This window comes from Haliotis rubra, unplaced genomic scaffold (genome assembly GCF_003918875.1).
Source record: "Haliotis rubra isolate DU_JTF1 unplaced genomic scaffold, ASM391887v1 Scf314, whole genome shotgun sequence".
NCBI classification, from domain to species: domain Eukaryota; kingdom Metazoa; phylum Mollusca; class Gastropoda; order Lepetellida; family Haliotidae; genus Haliotis; species Haliotis rubra.
In genome coordinates this window covers 564,629-578,277 of record NW_025766985.1, presented here as the reverse complement: position 1 = coordinate 578,277, position 13,649 = coordinate 564,629, and positions in this window count along the sequence as shown.

Sequence of the window (13,649 nt, the reverse complement as noted above, 5' to 3'; positions counted from 1 at the left end):
ACAAGCCCTTGTGTAATATGGGATCATGTCAGAACCACCTGACAAAGTCCTATACATTTACGCACATCTATTTGCCAGTTTAATCCGTACCATCTTATTGTCTTTTTTAATTTCTTCAGAATGTTTCATCTAACTTTCATGCTGTGAAAATAAAAATAAATAAAACATTCCTCACAAAATGCAACTCTGCTAGTGCTGAATTAATTGTTTAATTACTCTGTACTTGGCTAATAAACACCTGATTAAAACGACACATTATGTTAACAAATCAATAATTTATCCACCGCACCTCCTACCATTCAATGAACATCTTGTATACAAGATTAATAAATTCACAATTATGCATCAATGATTCTGTACCATTATTGAATCATGAATTATTTGCTTCACCGATTCATCCAGTATCTTGCTGTCAAATACATTTTTATTGGATTTCACTCAAAACATACTTTTTTTCTTAAAAAAAATAACTTTTTGTGACAGCATGGGGCATGTTGTCATAATTGCATATAATGATACACATTATTCAATGAGAAGGACTTGACAGATGGGGGACGGTGCAAGTACTTCAGCCAAGGAATGAAATTTGTCGATCTTTATGGGTTTTGTCTTTTCAGATAATGCAGAGGCGGGGGAAATAAAGATAATGATATTGTCAGCCTCATCATTTATTCATGGGACCACATCGTCGCTTACAATGTTATACAGAAGATTTAAGAGAGCCTTTTAGTGGAATTATTACAGAGTATTACTTCCTGAGAACTGTCAGAGTTTCAATTAAACTAATAAACTCATCTGTGATATACTGCGGCCATTTCATATCATTAAATCATTCGTCTTGTATTTTGGTACGGTGGCGGCAAGTGATCCGGTCAATTCAAGACGCTACTATTTGCTATGCAGAGTCGTGTCCCTTAGTCAAGCCGACACCGCCTCTGTGGAGTCGAAACTCGGTTCACCTACTGGTATGTTTCTAGGTTTGTGATGGCGGGTTTCACCAAACAGTCCTACATCGAAGACCTGCCACACTTTGGTCTCCAGCAACCCATGCTGGTCGTAAGTGGCAACTTGCAGGATCGGGTGTCCAGGCGCGCTGACTTGGTTGACCCAGTTGTGTTGATTGATACTCATGATGTTAATCACTAGATTGTCTGGTCCAGACTTGATTATTTACAGACTGTCGCCATGTAGCTGGAATATTGCTGAATGCAGCTTTAAACAATGAACAATCAATCCATGCTGTCATATTCGTGTTATACTGTTCAAAGCAGCATGAAACTGTGAACTGTTGGAGATTGGAGTCAGTGTAGTTAATCCCTGTCTAAGAGTGAGTGAGATAAAATTGATTGTCGCATCAGCATTATTTCAGCCATGTAGAGACCTGTCATAGAAACAGGAGGATTGAGTGGTCACAATGTCTCTCTTGCCGGTAAACTGGAAATCACAACTCAACAGACAAAATTATTTTGACATTATCTTATTTTAACTATAACTGCCGACTCTATCAATGTAACAGCCCTGATCTCAGCCACGGTGTAGAAACGCAGGTCTAGTCTATCCATAACTGTCCCCCGCCACTCCCTCCCTCCTAGCTTCTGTAACCATCTACAATGGACCACCGGACAACCGGTAACCTGGTAACTGCCCGGTTACGTCCCCAACCCCTCTCATCTCACCCGGCACAGGAACCAAATCGGGGAGAGACTTTTGTTCCCCCCCAGGTCATAAACATGGTTGGTTGAACAATCCCCTGTACACGTTTTGTCCAGAGGGTGGTGGAGCCACAAGGAGGCTAACGAGGGAGGAATGATGAGAGGTGGCGGTCGCGCATAATGGCGACATGAATGAGCTGTATTGCTGGCAACCCGCTGAGTGATATCGCTGATTAAAGTCATCGTTTGATATCATCTCTAGATGAAAACACTACTGATATCCCCATCAGGGTATTTAACTTGGAATGAATGGTGGATTGGGTGTATATAAGGGTGGATGGTGCAGGATGGATGGATGGAAGGATGTATATAAGGGTGGATGGTGCAGGATGGATGGGTGGATTGGGTGTATATAAGGGTGGATGGTGCAGGATGGATTGGTGGATTGGGTGTATATAAGGGTGGATGGTGCAGGATGGATGGATGGATTGGGTGTATATAAGGGTGGATGGTGCAAGATGGATGGATGGATTGGGTGTATATAAGGGTGGATGGTGCAGGATGGATGGGTGGATTGGGTGCATATAAGGGTGGATGGTGCAGGATGGATGGATGGAAGGATGTATATAAGGGTGGATGGTGCAGGATGGATGGGTGGATTGGGTATATATAAGGGTGGATGGTGCAGGATGGATGGATGGATTGGTTGTATATAAGGGTGGATGGTGCAGGGTGGCTTGGGTGTATATAAGGGTGGATGGTGCAGGAAGGATGGGTGTTTGGACTGGAAGGGTTTATAGACTGTATGAGTCACAAGTCCATTACACTGTCTGAATCAGTGAATAAGTCGGTTGAGGCCATCATCACAAGTCTGGTGCTGACAAAGAACTACCATTAATGACACCAAAACCTAAAACTGTGAATCACAACCTCTCTTTGATTGAATGCATGACATTCCTACCAAACATTCAGCCGACATTACGTACACTTATGCATAATCCATGCTTTTGATGAAGACTGGTTGTGTGTACCATGCATCAAAGTAGGTCAATAGTCAAGACATGCTACAGTCACAGATACAGGCTGACTGGAGATGTGGGTTTGCCAGGTCTGTGAGTCACTATCTGCATGCTTCACTGCTTGCCTCTCAGAGATGTTGTCAAACATTACACGGAGTCAAACGTATACAGTAATGTCTCTAAAAGTTCACAGAAGCTGGAAATGTACATCGGAGTGAATGACCATCAGTAAGAAAGTGTGAGTGATCATAGGTGAGGATGCAGATGCGCGAAAAGCTTTGGAAAGCATGAAAGAACATGGGCAAGCATGATGGAGCATAGGAAGGCATGCAAGAGTGTGAGAAGCATTAGACAGTGTGAGGGAGCATGGATAAGCAAAAGGGAGCATAAGTAAGCATACAAGAGGGTGAGAAGCTTTGAAAGCATGAGGCAGTTTGAGGGAACATGGGAAAGCAATTGAGAGCATGGGTAAGCATGAAAGAGGTAGCAGGCTCAGACATGAGAGAGTATGGGCGAGCATGCAGGAGTGTGAGAAAGCACTGGTGAACATGGAGGCTGTAGGCTAGCATGGTCAGGCATATGGAAGTGTGAATGAGCAGACATAGGCATGAGGCAGCATGGGTACGAAAGAGGTGGCATGGGTAAGCACGAGGCAGCATGGGTAAGCACGAGGCAGCATGGATCAGCATGGAATAGCATGGATAAGCATGGGTAAGCATGAGGCAAGCATGAGGTAGCATGGGTAAGCACGAGACAGCATGGATCAGCATGAGGTAGCAGGGGTAAGCATGAGGCAACATGGGTAAGCATGATGCAGCATGGGTAAGCATGAAGCAGCATGATGTAGCAGGGGTAAGTATGCGGCAGCATGGGTAAGCATGATGCAGCATGGGTAAGCATGAGGCAGCATGGGTAAGCATGAAGCAACATGAGGTAGCAGAGGTAATCACGGGTAAGCATAAAGCAGCATGAGGTAGCAGGGGTAAGTATGTGGCAGCAGGGGTAAGCATGAAGCAGCATGAGGTAGCAGGGGTAAGCATGAAGTAATATGGGTAAGCATGAGGCAGCATGGGTAAGCATGAAGCAGCATGGGTAAGCATGAGGCAGCATGAGGTAGCAGGGGTACATATGTGGCAGCATGGGTAAGCATGATACAGCATGGGTAAGCAGGAAGCAGCATGGGTAAGCAGGAAGCAGCATGGGTAAGCAGGAAGCAACATGAGGTAGCAGGGGTAAGCATGGGTAAGCATGAAGCAGCATTAGGTAGCAGGGGTAAGCATGAAGTAACATCGGTAAGCATGAGGCAGCATGGGTAAACATGAGGCAGCATGGGTAAGCATGTGGCAGCATGGGTAAGCATGAAGAAGCATGATGTAGCAGGGATAAGTATGAGGTAGCATGGGTGAACATGGAGGCTGTGAGCTAGCATGGTCTGGCATAGGGAAGTGTAAATGAGCAGACATAGGCATGAGGCAGCATGGGTACGAATGAGGTGGCATGGGTAAGCACGAGGCAGCATGGGTAAGTCCGAGACAGCATGGATCGGCATGGGGTAGCATGGGTAAGCATGAGGCAAGTGTGAGGTAGCATGGGTAAGCATGATGCAGCATGGGTAAGCATGAAGCAGCATGGGTAAGCATGATGCAGCATGGGTAATCATGAAGCAGCATAAGGTAGCAGGGGTTAGTATGTGGCAGCATGGATAAGCATGAAGCAGCATGAGGTAACATGATGTAGCAGGGGTAAGCGTGAAGCAGCATGGGTAAGCATGAAGCAGCATGAGGTAGCAGGGGTAAGCATGTGGCAGCAGGGGTAAGCATGAAGCAGCATGAGGTAGCAGGGGTAAGCATGAAGTAACATGGGTAAGCATGAGACAGCATGGGTAAGCATGATGCAGCATTGGTAAGCATGAGGCAACATGGGTAAGCATGAAGAAGCATGGGTAAGCATGTGGTAGCAGGGGTAAGCATGAGGCAGAATAGGTAAGCATGATGCAGCATGGGTAAGCATGAAGCAGCATGAGGTAGCATGAGGTAGCAGGGGTAAGCGTGAAGCAGCATGGGTAAGCATGAAGCAGCATGAGGTAACATGATGTAGCAGGGTAAGCGTGAAGCAGCATGGGTAAGCATGAAGCAGCATGATGTAGCAGGGGTAAGCATGTGGCAGCAGGGGTAAGCATGAAGCAGCATGAGGTAGCAGGGGTAAGCATGGAGTAACATGGGTAAGCATGAGACAGCATGGGTAAGCATGATGCAGCATTGGTAAGCATGATGCAGCATGGGTAAGCATGAAGCAGCATGAGGTAGCATGAGGTAGCAGGGGTAAGCGTGAAGCAGCATGGGTAAGCATGAAGCAGCATGAGGAAGCAGGGGTAAGCATGAAGCAGCATGAGGTAGCAGGGGTAGGTATGTGGCAGCACGGGTAAGCTTGAAGCAGCATGAGGTAGCAGGGATAAGCATGAAGCAGCATGAGGTAACATAAGCATGAGGCAGCATGGGTAAGCATGAAGCAGCAGGAGGTAGCAGGGGTAAGTATGTGGCAGCATGGGTAAGCACGAACATGAGGGATTGTCAAGGAGGAGGAGGGAAGACTGAATTTGTCAAACGCATCTCTTTTAAGTTACTGTATGTTCATGCAAATAATGACAGATATATTTGAATTTTCGTGTGATCTGCATTTCAGATTAAATACTGTATTGAAGACTTTTCATTCATTGATGAATGATGTCTCATAACTTAGCAATGCAGTCAGTGGGAGTACTACTTGTTCCTCTATTGACATCTACCTTTATGTATTTACTGTTTCAAATCAGCAGTGCAAAGATGGGTTCAAGCTGCCTGGAAAGGAAGACCTGTCTATTATATAAAAGACAGTTTGTACAAACACTGCATAGCTGCTGCACACGTTGACGACCAGTGGACGCTGACTATAGATGGAAGTCTCCACATGTAGCAGAGATATTATGTGTTTCCAGAAGTATCTCGTGATTAAAACACCATGAATATTTGTTTGGGTTTCATGAGATATATACTGTATATAATCTGTACAATCTGAATATGATAATCCTTCACAAGAGACTGACTGCACAAATCAGTAAGCCTAATAAGTTAGAAAACCCAAACAAATTTTTGCTTGCAGAAAGTGTTTTAAAGTAATTTGTAAAAAAACATCTGTTTGAGAACCCTCTACATCTACGGAACATTGCTTGCCAACACTGCTCAGAGTGACGTTCACACTTTTTTGTCCGGTCCAATGTGAAGCCCATTTCTGGTTTCCCCCGACGTGATATTGCTTGAATATTGTTAACAGAACACACTAATCCACCCATACCTTCAAACTAACCTGTTTCTGAATGGCGTCTGTTTAGGTTGTACTTTTGTTTTTGTCAAAGCGGGCTTCCTTTGATGGGATAGCCTAGTGGTTAAAGCGCTCAGCCGTTACGCCTAAGTGTGAGTGAGTGAGTTAAAATATTAAGTCACATCGGCAGTATTTCAGCCATATCGTGACTATTTCAAGTTATCTATTTATAATAATCTAGGTAAATTTTAAAAACCTGTCAATGAAGGACAGTAACACAACTAGTTTATCACAGATATAAATTTAAAAACTAGTAATTAATTTTAAAACATTTTAATTATACAAGACGAAACAATATAAAAACAGGCTACAGATTGCCAACAACTGAAAGTAGATCACCATACTAGGGACCATTGGGACTTACAGTACATTTGCTTCCTGCATGGATGTCACGCCTAAGACCGGGTTCGATTCCCCACATGGGTACAATGCGTGAAGCCCAATCCTGGTGTTCCCCGCCGTGATATATATAGAGAAACATATATAGAGTGCTAGAATCCAGGTGAAGCTGCCCAAAAGCGCATCAGTTCCAGGAAAACAGCTCAAGCAACAGTTACATACTGAATGCGTCTCTGTATAAGTGAGTCTCTAGCTGGGTCTTGAAAGTAGACAACTTGTGTTCTGATCTCAGGTGATGAGGTAATCTGTTCCAGAGGACTGGGCCTGCTTTTAAAAAAATCTATCACCAAACATCTTTGTTCTAGTCCGTGGCACAGCAAGTAGATTCTGTTCAGCTGATCTTAACTGACGGAGTGGTTGATAGGTTTCAATCATGCTGGACAGATATGATGGAGCAAGACCCTTCAGACATTTGAATACAAGAACGAGGATCTTGTATTCATTCATTTATTACAGTAATAAGGCCTCATGCCCACGTACATATTATAGGCAATTATTTACAATTGGTGCTGCATTCCCTAAGATATGACGATCGTAGACTGACAGCGTCTTTCACAAAATTTGCCAGGCTATTTAACAATAAAACATCAGAGGACTGTAGCATTCGTACACGATTCTCTCTGTGACTGATAGTGTCCACGTGTAAGTAAGGAAAATATTTAAGACGTATATCATGATAAACAGGACAAACAAAAATAAAATGAATTTCATTTTCAATAGCATTTAAACTACATGGTGGGCAAAAACGGATGTTTTTGTCTATACCCTGCCTCCTTCCTGTATTTTGCATTATATCAAGTTCGCCGATTCTGAACAAGGTAGGCATGCGTGCGTATTCTTTACGTAAACTGTTTAGGTATAGCTCGGGAAAGAGGGACACTTTGAACACTGCATACAAATTTAGTTTGGAACAGTTTGACACCTCAGAAAACCATGTTTGTGTATAACAATCTTTAACCCTAAGCTTAAATTCATTTATAAAGCAACCCACATCACCAACACCTTGGCATTGCCAAACTATTCCAAAACCTATAGAATACAATAGATGCTTAATATGAGTAACCCAAGTTTCCCTACCAGCTGTATCTAAACCTACTAACATACTATAACACTGTTAGGGGTACTTGTTTTGAGACATATTAAGAAGTTTGAACCAGTATCTTATACATCTGACATATGTATCTACGTAAATACCATAACGACCACATTCGCCCCATACAGCAACATTGGTACATTTGGAGCCAACACCCAAAACAAATTTAAAAAATTTAGCTTGAAAGCGTTCAAGAACCAACCACTGGTGGAAACCCCAAATCTCTGAACCATACAGAATTATTGGTTTGATTTGTGAATCAAACATTTTAAACAGAACCTTTGGAGAAATATTACGAAGTTTATAACTTAGTTGATGAATGGAAACCACAGCTTTAGTAGCTTTCTGGACTAATGTTTGTACAGCTTTGGACCAACACAAACTATTTGAAAAATGTGATACCGAGATAACAATAGTAGGTTGATATCTTGATTGGGACATCGCCCAGTTTCCATCATCATATTTCCTTAATTTGCCACCATTTCGAAAAACCAATAGTTCAGTCTTATTTAAATTGACTCTTAAGCCCCATTTGTTGTGTAAAACGTCTATTTTCTTTTGCAACTCGAGAACAGAGTCTGCAAAATACTTAAATCATCAGCATAGAGAAGTATAAAGAACTCTAATAAATCTTCATGAACAAAGATCCCCCTGCCACCGAAATGCTGAATGTCATTTTCCAGCTGGTTTATGAATAATGAAAATAAGAGAGGACTTAAAATGCATCCTTGTCTAACACCACTGGAACAATTGAAATAATCCGTGATATTGCTCCTTGATATTTTAACAGAGGCCAAAGTTTTTGAATACATGTCCTTAATGAGAGTAAAAACTTTACCATGAATATCATTTGAATAAAGGACATACCACAAAAGGCCCCTGTTGACGGAATCAAAAGCCTTTTGAAAATCGACAAATAGACCACAAAACCTTCCTTTTGATTTAGATAAGTACTTCTGTACTAGAGACTGGAGAGTAAACATATTGTCAACCGTAGAAAACCCCTTCCGAAAGCCAGCTTGACACTCTGGGTATTTATCATACAAATCTACAAAGGATTTTAATTTGTTATTCAAAACTTGTGTAAAAACCTTGCCACAAATGTCCATGAGTGAAATACCACGAAATTTGTTGACATTATGAAGGCTTCCTTTCTTGTGGAGTGGAAAGATGATACGTCTGGACCACTGATCTGGAAATTACCACTTCTAAATATATTACTGAAAACAGTAAGGAGATAAGGAAGTAAGATATTTTACCACACTTTAACATTTCGGGCAGGATACCATCGGGACCAGCTGCTTTGCCACATTTCAAGGCATCAATTGCACTTAAGACCTCTTCTACCGTAAAATCACTGTTCAACAAACTGTTGATATCCTGATCATTACAAACATTACAATTCACAGCTTTATGTTCTGTGACGACACTGCTACAAAATGCAACAAAATCCTTATCTATTACATTTTCAGTAATGTTCAGCACAGCCTTAAAATATTCAATCCATTGTGCAACACTAATAGTTGAAAATGTTACTGGAGGCTTCCTGATGTGAGACTTCACTTCTGCCCAGAAAGCTTTTGCAGTTTTATCATCATTACTTGAATCTAAAATTTTAACTACCGCCGCTTCTTGAAATGCTTCCCGTTTGCGGTGACATAACTCCCTAAAACTGTTACGAGCCTTATGAAAACTTGTTAAACTGGCAAAATCGCCCTTTATTCTAAAACTATCCAACAATTTATCTTGTATTGGATCCTGTGGAGGAGGGGAAGCCAGTGAAAGTCTTGAAGCACTGGTCTGATGTGATCCCACATCGCTGTTCTACTGATGACTCTTGCAGCTTTATTTTGTACTTTTTGGAGCTTATTTATTAGTTGTTCTGGAAGGCCATATAGACACGAGTTACAATAGTCTATCCTGGATGTAATATAGGCTTGGATTAGAGCTTTGTGTGGTATCCGCATCAATATAGCTACTTATCAGACCAATGTTTCTGATGTGGTGGTATGAACTCTTTCAGACAGAGTTGATATGGATCTCTAGACTGAGTGACGTGTCAAAGATAACCCCCGAATACCCATGTGAATTTCAGTTTGGAACTGGGGCAGATGAATCCTTGTCATGGTTTGCTTAGGGCAGATGATCGACAACTCTGTCTTGTCATCGTTCGGTTTAAGAAAGATTGATGTCATCAAGTGCTTTATGTCGTCTACACAGTGTTCGATTCGCTGATAAGAGATTGTTACTCAACTTACTGGTAGTGGTTTGAAAGCCAGATAGATCTGACTGTCATCAGCGTAGAGGTGAAACTCGAGGTTTTGTGCTCTGGCGATATCACCAGCTGGTAGCCTGTATATAGTGAACAGGATCGGCCCAAACACAGATCCCTGTGGAACACCATGAAAAAGATCTTTCTTCTGTGGGTTTACACCACCGATACTTACAACCTGTCGTCTTCTGGACAAGTACGATCGGATCCATTCCAAAGCTGAACCCTGGACGCCGATCCGGTTATCCAGCACATTAAGAGGCACATTGTGATCCACAGTATCGAATGCTGCTGATAAGTCTAATAGCACTAAGATAGCTGCTCCGTGTTTGTCAAGGGCAGTCTCTGTGCTGTGGTCTACAAACAGGCTGCCACTGGATGAGTGAGTGTATTGGATTGAATCCACTGTCGCAATTCAACACAGTTATAACGCAGACTGTCGACTTAATGTCCATGGAATGCGGGTATATAACTAGTATCACTTTAGTGAGAAACTTCACGAATCACAATGAAGACAAATCAGGATTTGCTGAGCGAGATCAGTAGAAACTATTTTTACTGTTTCCTTGAATGGTACGAACTGATTTTGAATCTATAAAACTTCGCTTAAAAGACGTTACTAGTGACAACGACGCAAGCAATATGGCAACACTCCATTTCACCTCATCCTACCCGGTACCCATACACTGGCGGATGAACATATCTATATGTTGCATCTGTCTTTCTGTTTGTCTACAAACATGAGCTGCCTAGAGTTTCATGGGTAACCCTTTACGTCTGATTCAGTGTACTTATGACAGGTGTTTTATTTTATATATTGTATGAAGTCCCATTTAACTATCATTTGTACTGACAGCATCTGACTAAAATGTGATAACAAATATGTAATCATTATGCCACGTAAATTAGTTTCAGTACTGTTTGAGTTTCCTTGCCTAGTAGCAATATTGGATGCATATTGTTTCCACAAATGTGAAATTTCAGTTCACATCGTGACTATATAAGCTATTTTATTAACACAAACAAACGTACACGGTATGGATATCTGTCAACAAAGGACAGTAACGTGACTAGAATATCACAGAGTTTCATTTAAAACTAGCAAGGAACCATAGCCAGGTATTTCTATACACGACACATAATGCTTACAGGTTACAGATCGCCAGCAACTGAATGTGGATCACCTAGTTTGGATCCTATTCCGTATTATTGCACAATTATTGATAGAATTCACATGTCTAAATAAATATATGAACATCCATTAGGTCTGTATAATTGTAGAACATAATAATAGTGATATATTGGACATGAATCTATGCTGCCTCCTTGCACACAGGGATACACATGGCAAAGAAGGCACTGGCGAGGTTGCAGCATCCTGAAAGAAGAAATATACGTGGCATCACGCAGCGAATAGCCAGCACAATGGGCAATGTGTCCGAACTGCGACACGGGACAAGGATCGTCAGACAGTTGAGACTAGTACATAGAATCAACAATCAGTTTCAGGCAGCTTACACTAGTACATAGAGTCCGCAATCTATTCCAGACAGTTGAGACTAGTACATAGAGTCAGCAATCAATTCCAGACAGTTAAGACTAGTACACAGAATCAACAATCAGGTTCAGACAGTTTAGACTAGTACAGAGAGTCAGCAATCAGTTTCAGACAGTTTAGACTAGTACAGAGAGTCAGCAATCAATTCCAGACAGTTTAGACTAGTACAGAGAGTCAGCAATCAATTCCAGACAGTTTAGACTAGTACATAGAGTCAGCAATCAATTTCAGACAGTTTAGACAAGTACATAGAGTCACCAATCAGTTTCAGACAGTTTAGACTAGTACATAGAATCAACAATCAGTTTCAGACAGTTTAGACTAGTACAGAGAGTCAGCAATCAATTCCAGACAGTTTAGAATAGTACATAGAATCAACAATCAATTCCAGACAGTTGAGACTAGTACATAGAATCAACAATCAATTCCAGACAGTTTAGACTAGTACATAGAGTTAACAATCAATTCCAGACAGTTGAGACTAGTACATAGAATCAACAATCAGTTTCAGACAGTTTAGACTAGTACACAGAGTCAACAATCAATTCCAGACAGCTTAGACTAGTACATAGAATCAAAAATCAGTTTCACACAGTTTAGACTAGTACACAGAGTCAACAATCAATTCCAGACAGTTAAGACTAGTACATAGAATCAACAATCAGTTTCGGACAGTTTAGACTAGTACACAGAGTCAACAATCAATTCCAGACAGTTAAGACTAGTACATAGAATCAACAATCAGTTTCGGACAGTTTAGACTAGTACACAGAGTCAACAATCAATTCCAGACAGTTAAGACTAGTACATAGAATCAACAATCAGTTTCGGACAGTTTAGACTAGTACAGAGAGTCAACAATCAATTCCAGACAGTTTAGACTAGTACACACAGTCAACAATCAATTGCAGACAGTTTAGACTAGTACATAGAGTCAACAATCAATTTCTGACAGTTTAGACTGGTACAGAGAGTCAACAATCAAGAGGAAGAACCCGTTTTTGCCAATCAAAACCACATTGGCCTCCATAATGCCACAACATCGTGTATTTGATAAACGTGTTTCGTGGTCTAGTAGAGGTTCAACAGTTGTAATGGTTGACACTGAATTGTCATCCGTCAAACTACCAGGAACATTGTATGTATCAGCAGTTAGAGAACAATCGACGTCATCGTGCTGGCTGTCGGAATTCCACCACACATCATTGTTCTCCACGCTCTGAAGCTTTAGGCATACTCTCAAGGCAAACTGAGACAGCTTTCTGGTCCGCCAATGTAGACGATGCTTGGTCTAATGAGAGATCCCGCCAGGCAAACATGAAATCCAATAGCACCCAAAATAAGCAGCGTTCCAGAAAGATTGTACAATCTGCAGGGGAAGTCTGTCTTCTACATGCACTAGGCTGTTGTGTTTGGGCGTTTGAATCAAACATGGTGCTGGTGTTTCAGCATCCTTGCATTTCATTTCACTCAAACTCAACGAACATTGAATCAGTTGCTTCACTGCATGTTCCAACATGTCGTTTAAAGTGCCTATAAAGCACACAAAAAGTTGCAGTTACCTTAGAGTATAAATGACCTCACCACGTTTCAGCTTATATACGACTATCAAAGTTAACTGTGTTCCCTTATTTTTTGTTTGTAGTTTATATTACGACGGTCCGTAAATAATCCAGTCTGGTCAAGACAATCCTGTGATTGACATCATTGGCATCGGTGTATGCAATTAGGGAAACTATGAGAGGCATCGACCCAGCCAGACCACACGATCACGCCTCTTACGAAAAACGTGGGTTGCAGAAAAAAAACAGTTCTGCAAACCCAATATCGGGTAAATACTGGCATATGAGTTGTACGTTATGCCACAGTCAGAATATAATACTCAACTGACTGAATGAGTTTAGTTTTACGCCGCAATCAGCAATATTCAGTCTATGTGGCGGCGATCTTTCAGTAATCGAGACAATCCAAAGATCAATAGCATGAGCATCGATCTACGCAACTGGGATACGATGACATGAGTCAGCCAAGTCAGTGAGCTTGACCACACGATCCCGTCAGTCGCCTCTTACGACAAGCATGGGTTACTGAGATAATCAAGTGATTTGACTTCATCAATGTATGCCAACACAGCCCGTTCGTTCGTGACAAACACTCCAAACTGTGTTGAGGCTGTTAAAGCACTCTCATCAGAGATCTTCTAGCCATGAATACTATTGTAAACTTATAGGTACTCTCTATCACTGGTACGAGGGTAACAAGTTTAGGACCTATTTATTAGGACCGGATATGTAGTTCT